Raw genomic sequence first — 12,568 nt, 5'->3', positions numbered from 1 at the left:
GCCCTGATGGCCATAAATGGCTGCTGGACTTTTAAAACCTTTAACTCAATGGCCAGGACCATTCCTGGATTTATGATCTGAAAGCTCTGAAGCTTGCTGGTTTCATGTCAGGCTGTTGTAATGAAGTTTGTACTTTTGTGTGTGTACATGTTTGATGTATTGTTGTTCTTTCTCTCTGCATTCATGGGTTACAACTCTTATGTTTTCTTTTATTTCATGTTCACTGTTATGATATTCAACTCTGGTTGAACCTGCAATATTGGCAGCCATACTCTGTTTTTGGGAAGGGATGGGGGTGGATGGGGAGGGGGGTGGGTGGGGTTATGTCAGCGTTGTTGCGTTCATGTTTCCATAACCCACCGAACTCTGACATGGATTATGTGATCTTTAACAAGCATTATAGATTGTCTGCATGTGTATGCACATGAATATGATTAAGGCATGAGCAGGTCTGCACAACTGTTGACCAGGAAGACAGGGGGGAAAAAAATCTGCCCTTAAGCCACCAAGCACCAGTGCCGGGATCAAACCCAGGACCCTCAGACTGCGAGTCCAATGCTGTGACTGACGGGTTACTCTGCAAGCGCTTCCATGGAGGCCAAAAGAAGCGCTTCAAAGACACTCTGAAAGCTTCTCTGAAGGCCTTCAACATCAGCCACGACACGTGGGAGCTGAATGCAATGGACAGACCAAAGTGGCGTTCAGCTGTCCAAAAAGGCGCCAAATCCTGTGAGGCCAACAGAATCGCTGCAGCAGAGCAACGCAGAGAGGCCAGGAAAAACAGTGCCAGCAAGTTCCCGACAGCCGCCACCATCCCCTGTCCACACTGCGTCAGAACCTTCCGAGTGCGGATTGGCCTGACCAGTCATCTGCGCACCCACACAGCCCAACCCACCCACCCCCAGGATGACTAGATGGTCCTCGTCGATCCCGACGGACGAACCACACTCTGCCTGTCATATTACTGTTGTTTTGTTGGTGGTGTTTTTCAAAGCCATTTTATCTCTTTTTTTTTTCTCTTTTTTTTGAGGTTGTTGTTGTTGATGGTGGGCTGTTATTAGGACTGGGTATGTCATGATCACACATTCACCAATGCTGGTTTCTCTCTGATACTTGCAGTCTTACCCTTCAAACAATGTGAAGAAAGAGAAAAATCTACACGAAAGCTTGTGATAAGGATACATACATAGCTGTACACTGTCTGATACAAAACATGGTTACTGTTCTCAACCAGATCTCAACAGTTTCGTTTATGCAGAAACTGAAAACAAAAACTAACGCTAATCCTATCCCTCTGTTAGCGGGACACAGCTAGAAAAGGGGACACACACAGTTGACCTTGTAAGGCTGAGTGGGGGAAAGAAAGGGAATCTGGCACTTTGAAAGAGATAAACAGAACCATAAACTGCATCACACACATCTTTGTTTTGTAAAAGCTGGGAGAAGTTTTACTTGCTCATATCTCTGGGGTGGAAATGGGAGACAATATATTTTCCTTCAGTGGGACAAATTTCACATTACTCTCATCTCAAATGTGGAAATGGAAGATAATCTTCTATTTGTTGAACTCATATCCCTAATGTATAATGAAAAAAAAATTAATCTAAAAAAGGGAGACTGGATAAATTTCGCTAACTCAAGCCTCTAATGTGGAAATGGGAGACAATCTATTTTCTAACTCTAGGAGATATTTTACATACTGTATGTTATGAAAACTTACCAAGCTCACAAAATTTTACAAGGCGTTGTCTTAGTTTCACACCTACTGAGACAATGATGAACATGACAACAAACTGCACTCCCATAAAAGTTAATAGCGTTCAGTGTGTTTCCATATTTTCCGGAGCCAATCTCTAGAAATAGAACCCTCTGAAATGTAAATGCCTTGTTCCCATGCAAGCCAAGATTTGCAGGCCATCTTGTCTCCCTCATTCTAACTTCTTGAGATCTTCTATACCATTTCACTACTTTCTTTCATTTCATTTGTCTTCCTTTTGATTTTTTAGATAAAAATTTTAAAAATAAATTAAAAAACAAAAACAAACAAACCACTTGCAAATGAATGAAGAAGCTTGAAATCATGTTGTGATGGTTAAACACACTTTGGAACTTAAAAATGTTCCCAAAAATGTTTTACCGATAGTCACTATTCTACAGTCATGCAAAAGAAGCAGACACAGGCAACATACATCTCTCCATGCACTACAACATCCAAATGGTGCAGGTGCTCACACAATCAGTGCTCAAACATTAAACACAGCTACAACCGTATGATGAACTGAAGCATGCACAAAGCACATGCCTTGAACAGTATCATCATCTTTCAATCTCTGGCATTACATTATCTAGAAACAGCTTTTTTTTTTGCTTTTTTTTTTAGTCTGTCTCTTTTCCATCAACATCATCACAACAGTACAATTTCAGAACTAGTAAAACTGCTAAAAATATCCACCTGGTTCTCAATAACACCATGTCGCTACAGCCAACAATGGTCGCTCTGGCTCCTATGAAACTGATAACCAAAAGGAAGCAAACGGAAGACATGCATGCAATTCCAGGAAAGTCTCTGGGTCTGACTATGACGGAGTTGACAGCCCGCCTGCTCCAGCGCAGTTCTGAAGCAATGCTGCAATGACTGACCAGGTCTGCCTTGTGCGATCAGTCTCAGTTGTGCTATAGTTTGCTGAGCAAGTGACAAACTCTAATGCTCTATGGAACTGATGCAGACTTAGGAAAGTTCTTACTAACAAGCAAGCTGAATGCTGCTAAGACAGCTTGTGCATCTCAGCACAGGAGCTCCCTACCCGCACCCCACCCCACCACACTCAGCCTCACAGGAGCAGTTGTGTGTAACCCAAAGGAATAGGATTAGCATTTCTTTCTCTCTCTCTTTTTTTTTTTTTTTTTTTTTAAATAAATTTTTTACTGCATCAAAGAAACTGTTGAGAACTGGTTGAGATATTTAAACATGTTCTGTACCTGACTGTTTACAGTTATGCATCTATCTAGTATCCATATCACAAACGTTCCTGGTAATTTTTCTCCCTTGGACACATAAGACACTGGGACATCATGGGATGTGCCCTACCACTTCTTCTTCTTCGACTGTGGGCTGCAACTCCCACGTTCACTTGTATGCACATGAGTGGGCTTTAACATGCATGACCATATTCACTCCGCCATGTAGGCAGCCATACTCCGTTTTCAGGAGTGCCCCACCACAATATATGAATACTGGATGGTCTGCTGGGTTGTGAACAGAAAATTGTGAACATGAATGTTATGCCTTAAGAGACCAAAAAAAACCAACAACAACAAAACATGCAACACTTCATGCTTATATTATAGCCACACATACAACACTCATTTTTAGAAACAACATACACAACACTCAGCCTAACAGCCACATGTAAAAACTTTCTTCTGTTTTTTTGTTGTTTGTTTGTTTTGTTTTGTTTGTTTTTTTTCAAAGCTGTGCATGCACAAAAACAACGTTATCAAGAAAACATGTTTGAAAATCTTCACAAACATGACACATGGATTACACAGCAAATACACATGTGCAACAGCATCAAACAAAATAAAAGAAAACTCGCACACAAAGCTGGTTCTAAATATATTTTTTTGTATTTCATGCAATTAAAACAAGCTGTTAAATAAATACAGTCTACATTTTTAAATCTTTTTTTTTTTTTTGTAATGGAGAAGCGATCACAAGTAGTGAAATAGAACAGAACAATTTTCAGTACGGAAAGAAAGCCAGCATCATGTTATTACATTTTTGGTTCTGATACACATAAGCTGATGAGCAAACTAAATAGATGAATGAATAAATGGCCACAGAAAAAAAGCAAAGAAAAGTCATATAACTGCTATGTTAACAAAAAAAAAAAAAAAGCTGCTACACTGAAAGGCAGATGTGCACGCGCATGCACACACACACACACACACACACACACACACACACACACACACACCAATAAAAAAAATTTTAAAAAGCTCATTATAATTTCATACATGCTGAGGGCTAGGATACATAAACAATCTAAGCAATGCTAAGTTTCCTCAGCCTTAAAAATTTCCCTAAGAAAATCAATTCAAGAATAGCTTCTTCCCTTTAGCAGTCAATGCCCGGTCTCTTGAACCGGCCCAAAGTGTATTCAAGAGAACTGTGCAATCAGAAACCGTTTAACCACCACAGATCTAGTCATCAGCCACATCCACAGGTGATGTGCAATGTGGGGTGTAAATTCATGTGAGCACATGTGTTGATAGACAAGACAAGACAAGACAAGACAAATTCTTTATTTCGAGGATAATAGATACGCACTGCTGTGTTTTTTTACATCCAGTCCCCGCCCTGAATAGGGTCTACACTCCACAATATTTAATAAAATGAAAGCATGGTGTTAGTAGAGATACACAACAGAGGAAAAAAAAATATGCATAAATCAAAACAAAACAACAACCACACACACACACGCACGCACGCACGCACGCACTCACTCAAACACACACACGACATACAGGCACTAGCATGGTGTTAGTAAAATGCACAGGTAAAAAAAAATTTTAAAAAAAGGAACAAAATCAAAGAAACATATGCTGACTGTGTGTGTGGTGTGTGGGAGGGGGGTGGAATGTGTGTATGGGTGTAGGTGGGCGTGTGTATAGGCGTATATGTGAGCATGCATGTAAGAGTGAGCGAACGTGCACATGAACAAGTATTTATATATATGCATGTATGTCTATGTCTAAAATCCAACTGCACTGGTGTTTGTATTTGATTCCAAATTCATGTTTGTATCTTTTATGTACCATTCCCCCCACCCCCACCCACCCCAATATTCCTTGTGACCCTGACACACTTGATAGTATTAATAGACATATTCTGTACTGTTTGATTCCATTCCATTCTGCTCTACGTCTACAGAATAAAAGAAGACATAAAAGAAAATTCTTAACACGAAGCAAAGTTGGCACTGCTATTGAGTGCTGAGATCGCTTGTGCCACAACTGATGCTGTTGCTATGTTACAACTGGTCCAGGCTATTTATTATTAATGTCATCTTAAATCATCATGGTTACTACAATCATTAAGATGTAAACACTGATTGATTGAACGACTGGACAAATCTTCCTTTTTTTTTTCTTTTTTTTTTTTGTTGTTGTTGTTGATGTTGTTACAGATTTGTTTTGCCTTGTTTAGTCTGTCTTGTTTTGCTTTGTTTTATCTCGCTCTCTGTAGTGGAAGATGCTACTGTTCATTTTATATTGTTTGTTTCATACTATTCTCTGTATTGTATACATGTTTTTGGAAAAAAAATTTTTAAAAGGTTAAAAAAAATATTAAAAAAAAAGAGATCGCTTGTGCAGTTCAGCTCAGATGTTATTAGTCCATCATCTTAAGAAAAGTGATTTGTGCGCACAAAAAGTCACATGATTAATGCTACAAGAGTCATGTTAGTCCCATCAAAGCCCAAGCCACATGGATGGTTAGTAATTTCTAGGACAGAGATGTTTCAGCACACACCAAGACAGGTTTTGATATTCTCCCACACAGCAGGTCTTCCATTTTCTTTTCTTTTTTTTTTTCAAGCCACAACTTAGCCATTATCAGTTAAAGGCCAGTGTACATCATTATTGGCATCAATAAAAAAAATTTTTTTTTAAAACACAACTAATCATTCAACCCATGATCAGCGACACAGATGCACACACACACACACATATGTACACACATGTGCGCACGCACACACACACACACACACACACACGGATGACACAATTCAAAATGGCGGAGACTACCAGCAGCTGAACCTGACTGTGGCAAAAGTTGGCAAATGTCAACAAAAGAAATGAAAACAAGAAGCTTCAGGGCCCGTGTGGTGACTACATCAACACATGCTGTCGGCGGGCAACTGGAATCGAGTGGCAGCGGGTTGAAAACCCAAACTCCAGTGAGTAAAATGCCCGATACGAGGTTACCCTCAACGGCTGACCTCCCCACGGCAAAAGAAGTCGAAGAGACGCCTTTGATCCAGGCAGTGCCTGACCTAAACATAGAGTCTACTTTATTAGATCTCAGGCAGACGGTGAGAGCTCTCTGCAATCGAATTTCTTCCCTAGAGAAGACTGTGGAAGCCCAAAACAATTTGTTAAAACAATCAACGATGTTTTTTACGAAGACAACTGTTACTATGGTTTCCAGTGAAACACAAACGGAATCCAGCCCCAAACCAAAAATTACATACGCTGAAGCAGCAAAACGTTCAGGATTGAGTCCAGTAAAACAGAAGAAACCAGAAAAAACAACAATGAAATGTGACAAGCCCATCAACACCACTGGGAAAAAAGAAACACCAAAGCAGCAAAAGCTCCAGAACGCTGACGTCAAACCAGTCCCTGACAAGACCTCGTCGAATTACGTCAAAGAAAAGCAGACTTACACGAAACGTTCCAATAAGAACACAGAGGAACATGAGGACCTTCCAAAAGTGCTGATCCTACATGATTCAGTAATGAATGGAGTACACGAAAAAAGACTTGGAAGATCATACTGCTTTCAGGCTTCGAAACAAAGGAACCACACCTTACATGAGACACAGAAATCCCTACAAGAGTTTTCTTCACCCCCAGAAAAAACGGACCTTGTTGTAATTCACTGCGGTATCAACGACCTGAAAGTGAACGAACCTACAGAACTATGCAAAACATTCGCTTCCACAATAAAAGAAACAGCGCAGAAAAACACCCATATAAAATTCGTCATAAGCAAAGTCACACCAGTAAAAGATAAAAAAACAGAAATCAGAAGACAGCTGTTTAACGCTATCGTCAGTTCCGACCTGTACGATGTGGCCAACATTTCATTTGTAGAAAATGATAACATCAAACCGCATCATCTTCGGGACGGCATCCATCTGAATCAGAGGGGGTCCAGTCTACTGGCAGCCAACGTAGGGCGACACGTCCGAGATCTGCTGTGGGAGAGACCAAGACGACCTGCACGCCCCACCAGATACCATCCACACCAGTTCTACCCCGCACGTCCTCGTCATGACTGGTACAACAATTACGCCGTCCTGACAGACTGGTCCATGTATTGACATTTGCATCACCTTAAACGCCACAGCCAGCCTTGACTGTTTTCACCACAGAGACAGAACTGCTGAGTTTTCTACACTTCGCCGTTTCTAACACAATATAATTTCATCTTATTAGACGTTAAGCATTTTATTTTATTTTATGTATTTATTTATTTTTTTCATAACTAGTCCATACAGCTACTGTTAAGTGACTATAATTACTGTTTAATTTTCGATTTACAACTGTGGTAAGTCGAATAAGTAGCTGACTCAATCACAAATTGTATAATTATTATTATTATTATTATTGTTGTTGTTGTTGTTTTATTTTCTAATTTAGAGTTTCTTATTTTCTTTTTCCTTATACCCTCCACACACTATACCCAACATACACATACTCTCCTCCATAATGCCCCCCATTCGCAAACAGGCAATCCAGGTTATGCAGTGGAATGCTAGATCCATCTCCACAAATTTACCATATCTTATCCAACATTTGGCAAATAATAACTACCAAGCACTTATATTACAATCACTTAATGTTAAGAAGAATAAATTACCCAAGCTTCCAGGTTATTATTACCCACCTGTGCACCAGAATGTAGATGCTGCCACAAAAATCAGTGCCGCACTATATATTCAAGAAGGAATAGAGTACACCGTATGCTCTCCACCAGCACCTAACACTACTCCAGATTTTCATTCATGCGCCGCACGTATTAGGTTCAGTGATCATCTTACTCTACGTGTCGTATCTGTGTATTTACCGAGAGGCCCAAACGAAGTAAACACGGAATGGTTACATAATATTCAGGATAATGAAAAATGGTTGATTGGGGGAGATTTTAACGCCCATTCTCCTTTTTGGGACAAAGATTGTGTATCAGTTACTTGTAACCGCTTTGTAGAAAATATTGTTGATTCCTCCTTGAGCCTTTTAAATGATGGCAGCGTTACCAGAATCCCTGATATTGTCACTCACAGGGCATCTGCTATAGATCTGTCTTTCATATCCCCTACGTTGTATCCAGAATGTAAATGGACGACATATAAAGATACATTGGGAAGTGATCACTTACCGATCATCATGACTTTTAATGTAACTCAAAGACCTACAGAATTTCAAAAAGACAAAGTTCCAAGATATAAATATAAAGATGCTAACTGGGAGAAATTCGAAAGTATGCTTGCTAGCTATAACACAGAGTTCATAAACACCGCGGATATAGATACATTGTATTCATTCTTTACTGACACCATTTTACAAGCTGCCGACATATCAATTCCAAAATACAATTCACTTAAATCAAGCAAGCATTCGGGAAATATTTGGTGGACACCAGCCTGCGAAGCAGCAGTAGATAATAAAAAATCTAAATTTATTACTTATCTGAGCAACAAATCACCAGAGAATCTTATTGAAAAGAAAAAGGCAAATCATCATAGCAACATGGTCATTGCACAGGCAAAAAGACAATATTGGTCTTCCTTCTGTAATAGGGAGATTTCTGATCATAAAGATACTAAAAAGGTATGGAAAAAATTTAATGAAATGAAAGAAGGTATAAATTTGCCATCTTGTCCTATTAAGATAAAAGACAAAGATTTCCCGTCCAATGTAGAGAAGGCAGAAACATTTGTAGAAATGTTCTCGGAGTCTATGCGATTGGAAGGTCTCTCACTTAAAAACAGAATACACAGAACCGAAGAAGAGAGCAAAAGTGATTATACAGATCCATGTCCTGATAATAGTCAGTACATCAATGCTCCACTCACGCTCAACGAGGTTAAAGAAGCATTAGTATCCCTCCCTAAAAAGAAAACATCTGTAGGACTTGATGCAGTCTCAAATGAGATGCTGAGACATTTACCAGAAAATTTTGTTGTTTTATTGTTTGATATTTTTCAGAAGTGTTGGATTGATGGTTTAATGCCAGCACAATGGAAACAGTCTATTGTGATACCAGTTCATAAACAAGGAAAATGCAAAACAGATAAGAGCAGCTACAGGCCAATTGCACTAACATCACATACTGGTAAACTAATGGAAAGAATAATTTTGAGAAGGCTGATGTACTATTGTCATAAAAATAAGATTATCCCAATTAACCAAGCGGGCTTTCAGAGAGGTAGATCTGCAATTGATAATTTGGTAAAACTTACAACACATGTAAAACAACAATTCGCTAGAAGGAAAAACGTTCTTGCAACTTTTTTTGATGTGAAGAAAGCCTATGATCAAGTTTGGCATGCAAAGTTACTCTTTAAACTGAAATCTGTTGGCTTTTCAGGACATCTCTATGATTATATCAAAGATTTCCTGAGTGAAAGAAGTATACAGGTACGGGTCGGGAATACATACTCAAATCCTAAAACTCTTCACATGGGATTACCCCAAGGTTCTGTTATTGCCCCTGTTTTATTTAATATCTTGTTGAACGACTTACCCAAACACTTATCAAATGATGTGATCCTAGTGCAATACGCAGATGATATATGTATGTGGATGAATGTAACTATGAAACGGAATACATCCAAAAGGGCTTTAAACTATATCAAGAAAATATACCAACGAGAAATAGATAGATTAAATAGATATATTGCTGATAATGGTCTTACATTATCATCAGAAAAAACACATATTATGCTTTTTAACAATGGTACAAACCCAGAAGAGTTACCAACATTTAAGATTGAAAATGAGACAATTCAGTATAAAGATACTGTTAAGTTTTTAGGATTGATACTTACTTCAAAACTAACTTGGAACAGCCATATTGAATATATATTAACAAAAACAAGAAAATCTCTAAACTTACTCAAAATTGTGAGTAAACAATACTGGGGACAAGATACAACGATTTTGAAACATTTATCATCATCACTTATTCGATCCAAACTATCCTATGGACAAGAAGTCTTTTTCAATGCTCCAAAATATTTGCTAAAGAAACTTCAAAGCATAGACTGCAAAGCATATAGACTTGCCCTTGGTGTACCTTTCCATGCATCGACCCTCGGAACATACAAAGAAATAGGAGTACTACCTTTAGATGAATACCGAAACCTCGCATGTGCTAAATACGTACTGAGAAGCTCAACAACTGAAAATTATACATCAGAGGAAGTAAAAATTACATCCGAAAACAGCTTCCCCAAAAGAGCTAAAAACATATCTTATTTAACACCCATTGGCACGTTTGTGTCAAACCTGTTCGAAAAATCTAAAATTAATTCAGATGACGTAGACACACAGAAGACCGTAAGTCCATACCCCATCTGGGAGATGAATAAAGCACATTTTGATGTTAATCATACTGACATTAAAAAGAATGAAAATCCGAATATCATGGCAACGGAAGTCCGAGTACACCTTCAAAATAGATACCGTGATCATTTACAGATCTACACAGATGGCTCACTATTAGACAATGGCCAAGCAGGTTCAGCTTTTGTTATACCAGAACTGAAAACGGAAAGATCATACTATATTGGTAAAAATCGTTCAATATTCACTGCTGAACTTATTGCTGTTCTTATGGCTCTAAATCATATTCTTGATCTTCCAATTTGCCTTCTACAAGTCTTGTTTTGCGTTGATTCCAAATCTGTATTATGTGCTTTAAACTCACCAAATTGTAAGAACAAATCTAAAATCATACTAGAAATCAGCCACATTTTACATCTTTTAAGCTTGAAAGGAACACATATTACGTTTTTCTGGGTTCCTTCACATCTTGGTATTCTCTACAATGAATGGGCTGACAGGGCTGCAAGAAAAGGTGCAAAGAACGAACAGGGAACCATAGAACTTTATGTGCCTCTATCTGTACAAGAGGGTTATCGAATACTAGAAAAAACATCGTGGAACAAAGTCAGAGAATTATACCAAGAAAACGGCAAAGCTTTAAACCATAGTGTAATTAATGGTCAACAACCGGGAACTATCGATCAGTCAAATACATACAGTAATTCAATAAGATTAAGGCAGATTCATACATTATCAAACAGGATAAAACTGAACGCTTTTGTAACAAAGTTCAGCAAAGATGTCAGATGCATATGTGGAGAACATATTTCTAGCAACCATGTAATATTCGAATGTCAGAATCTAAAATGTTTTTTGCCAGACTTCACCAAAAGTTCTTTTGAATGTGTTATTAACAATTCCAATATGTTATTTGTTATTGCAGACGGTTTGCTGCATAGTCCTATAGGACATTTGTTATAGATGTTATATTTGTTTGATGTTGGCGTTTATAACGTTTCCATTTTTCCTAGCGTTGTCTCTCCCTATTCACCCTCCACACATACACACACTTTTACCCCTCCCCCTCTCACAGCCCCTACCCCCACGGTTTTTTTTTTTTTTTTTTTTTTTTTTTTTTTTTTTTTCCCGTCTAATATCACTTCAAGTGGAAAGACGTTAAACTGAAGACAACACACACACACACACACACACACACACACACACACACTTCTGTCAAACAAGATGCATGCTTACATGTCTCTTTACAATCAGTTACAGAACTTTGTTTTTTTTTTAAGAACTGAAAACCCTTCCCTTTATGATTAATTTCTCACTCACTATCAGGACGCATGAGAAAGATAAATAACTTCAACCTCAACACTAAAGCATCAGATTTTTTTTTTTTTTTTTTTTATGGTTTTCGTAACATTACAAAATAACAAAATTGCAAAAATTACGTTTCCTGTGCCACTATGTTTTCAGTGTAAAAAGGAGAAGAAGAAAAATCTCATAAGTTCATTACTTTATTGTGACAGTCCCTTTTTCTTCACTTCCTGTGACATCTTCATTTGATATCAGAATGTTTTGATTGAATCTGCTTCATGATAATGAAGTATGGTACTTCTGATACATGAGTGAATGGATATACATGTGTGCACCTGAATTTTGTGTATGTCAAAACACAACATCTCTCTCTCTCTCTCTCTCTCTCTCTCTCTCTCTATATATATATATATATATATATATATATATATATATATATATATATATTATATATCAATGGAAAAGAGCAAGGAAATAAAAAAGGAAATCTGGTGAGTAAGGGAAAATGATTCTGTTATTCAATAATAGAGTGATATATCATAACACAGCAAACATTAACAATAATGGTGGTAGTAATACCGGAAAACCAAGATGAAAAAGCTTAACTCATGAATGGTGATTTACACACTGACACACACAACAAAAAGACGTTCAGACTGATTTTTCTTCAGGAAACTCAAGTACATAAAATAATGCATGTATGTGCACTCACTTTGTACACACACACACACCGTTTTACTTAAGTATATGCATGTGTAATGTGTATGTGGTGCATGTATGCATGTGCATGGTCATGTGTGTGTGTGTGTGTGTGTGTGTGTGTGTGTGTGTATGTGTGTGTGTGTGTCTGTGTCTGTGTCTGTGAGTGTGTACAAGTGTGTGTTCACGCATGCACAACTGTTCATCT

The 12,568-nt window shown here is 38.0% G+C and overlaps 1 protein-coding gene across 3 annotated transcripts in view; it reads right to left on the bottom strand.

Moving 5' to 3' along the window:
- Positions 1-12,568, bottom strand: part of LOC143296695 (multiple coagulation factor deficiency protein 2 homolog) — a 48,480-nt gene that overhangs the window by 15,254 nt on the left and 20,658 nt on the right. The window lies entirely within an intron of this gene.

The sequence above is a fragment of the Babylonia areolata genome, chromosome 21 (genome assembly GCF_041734735.1).
Source record: "Babylonia areolata isolate BAREFJ2019XMU chromosome 21, ASM4173473v1, whole genome shotgun sequence".
In the NCBI taxonomy this organism is placed as follows: Eukaryota; Metazoa; Mollusca; class Gastropoda; order Neogastropoda; family Buccinidae; genus Babylonia; species Babylonia areolata.
The sequence above is the reverse complement of the archived record's forward strand: the minus strand, read 5'-3'. Positions and strand labels throughout refer to the sequence as shown.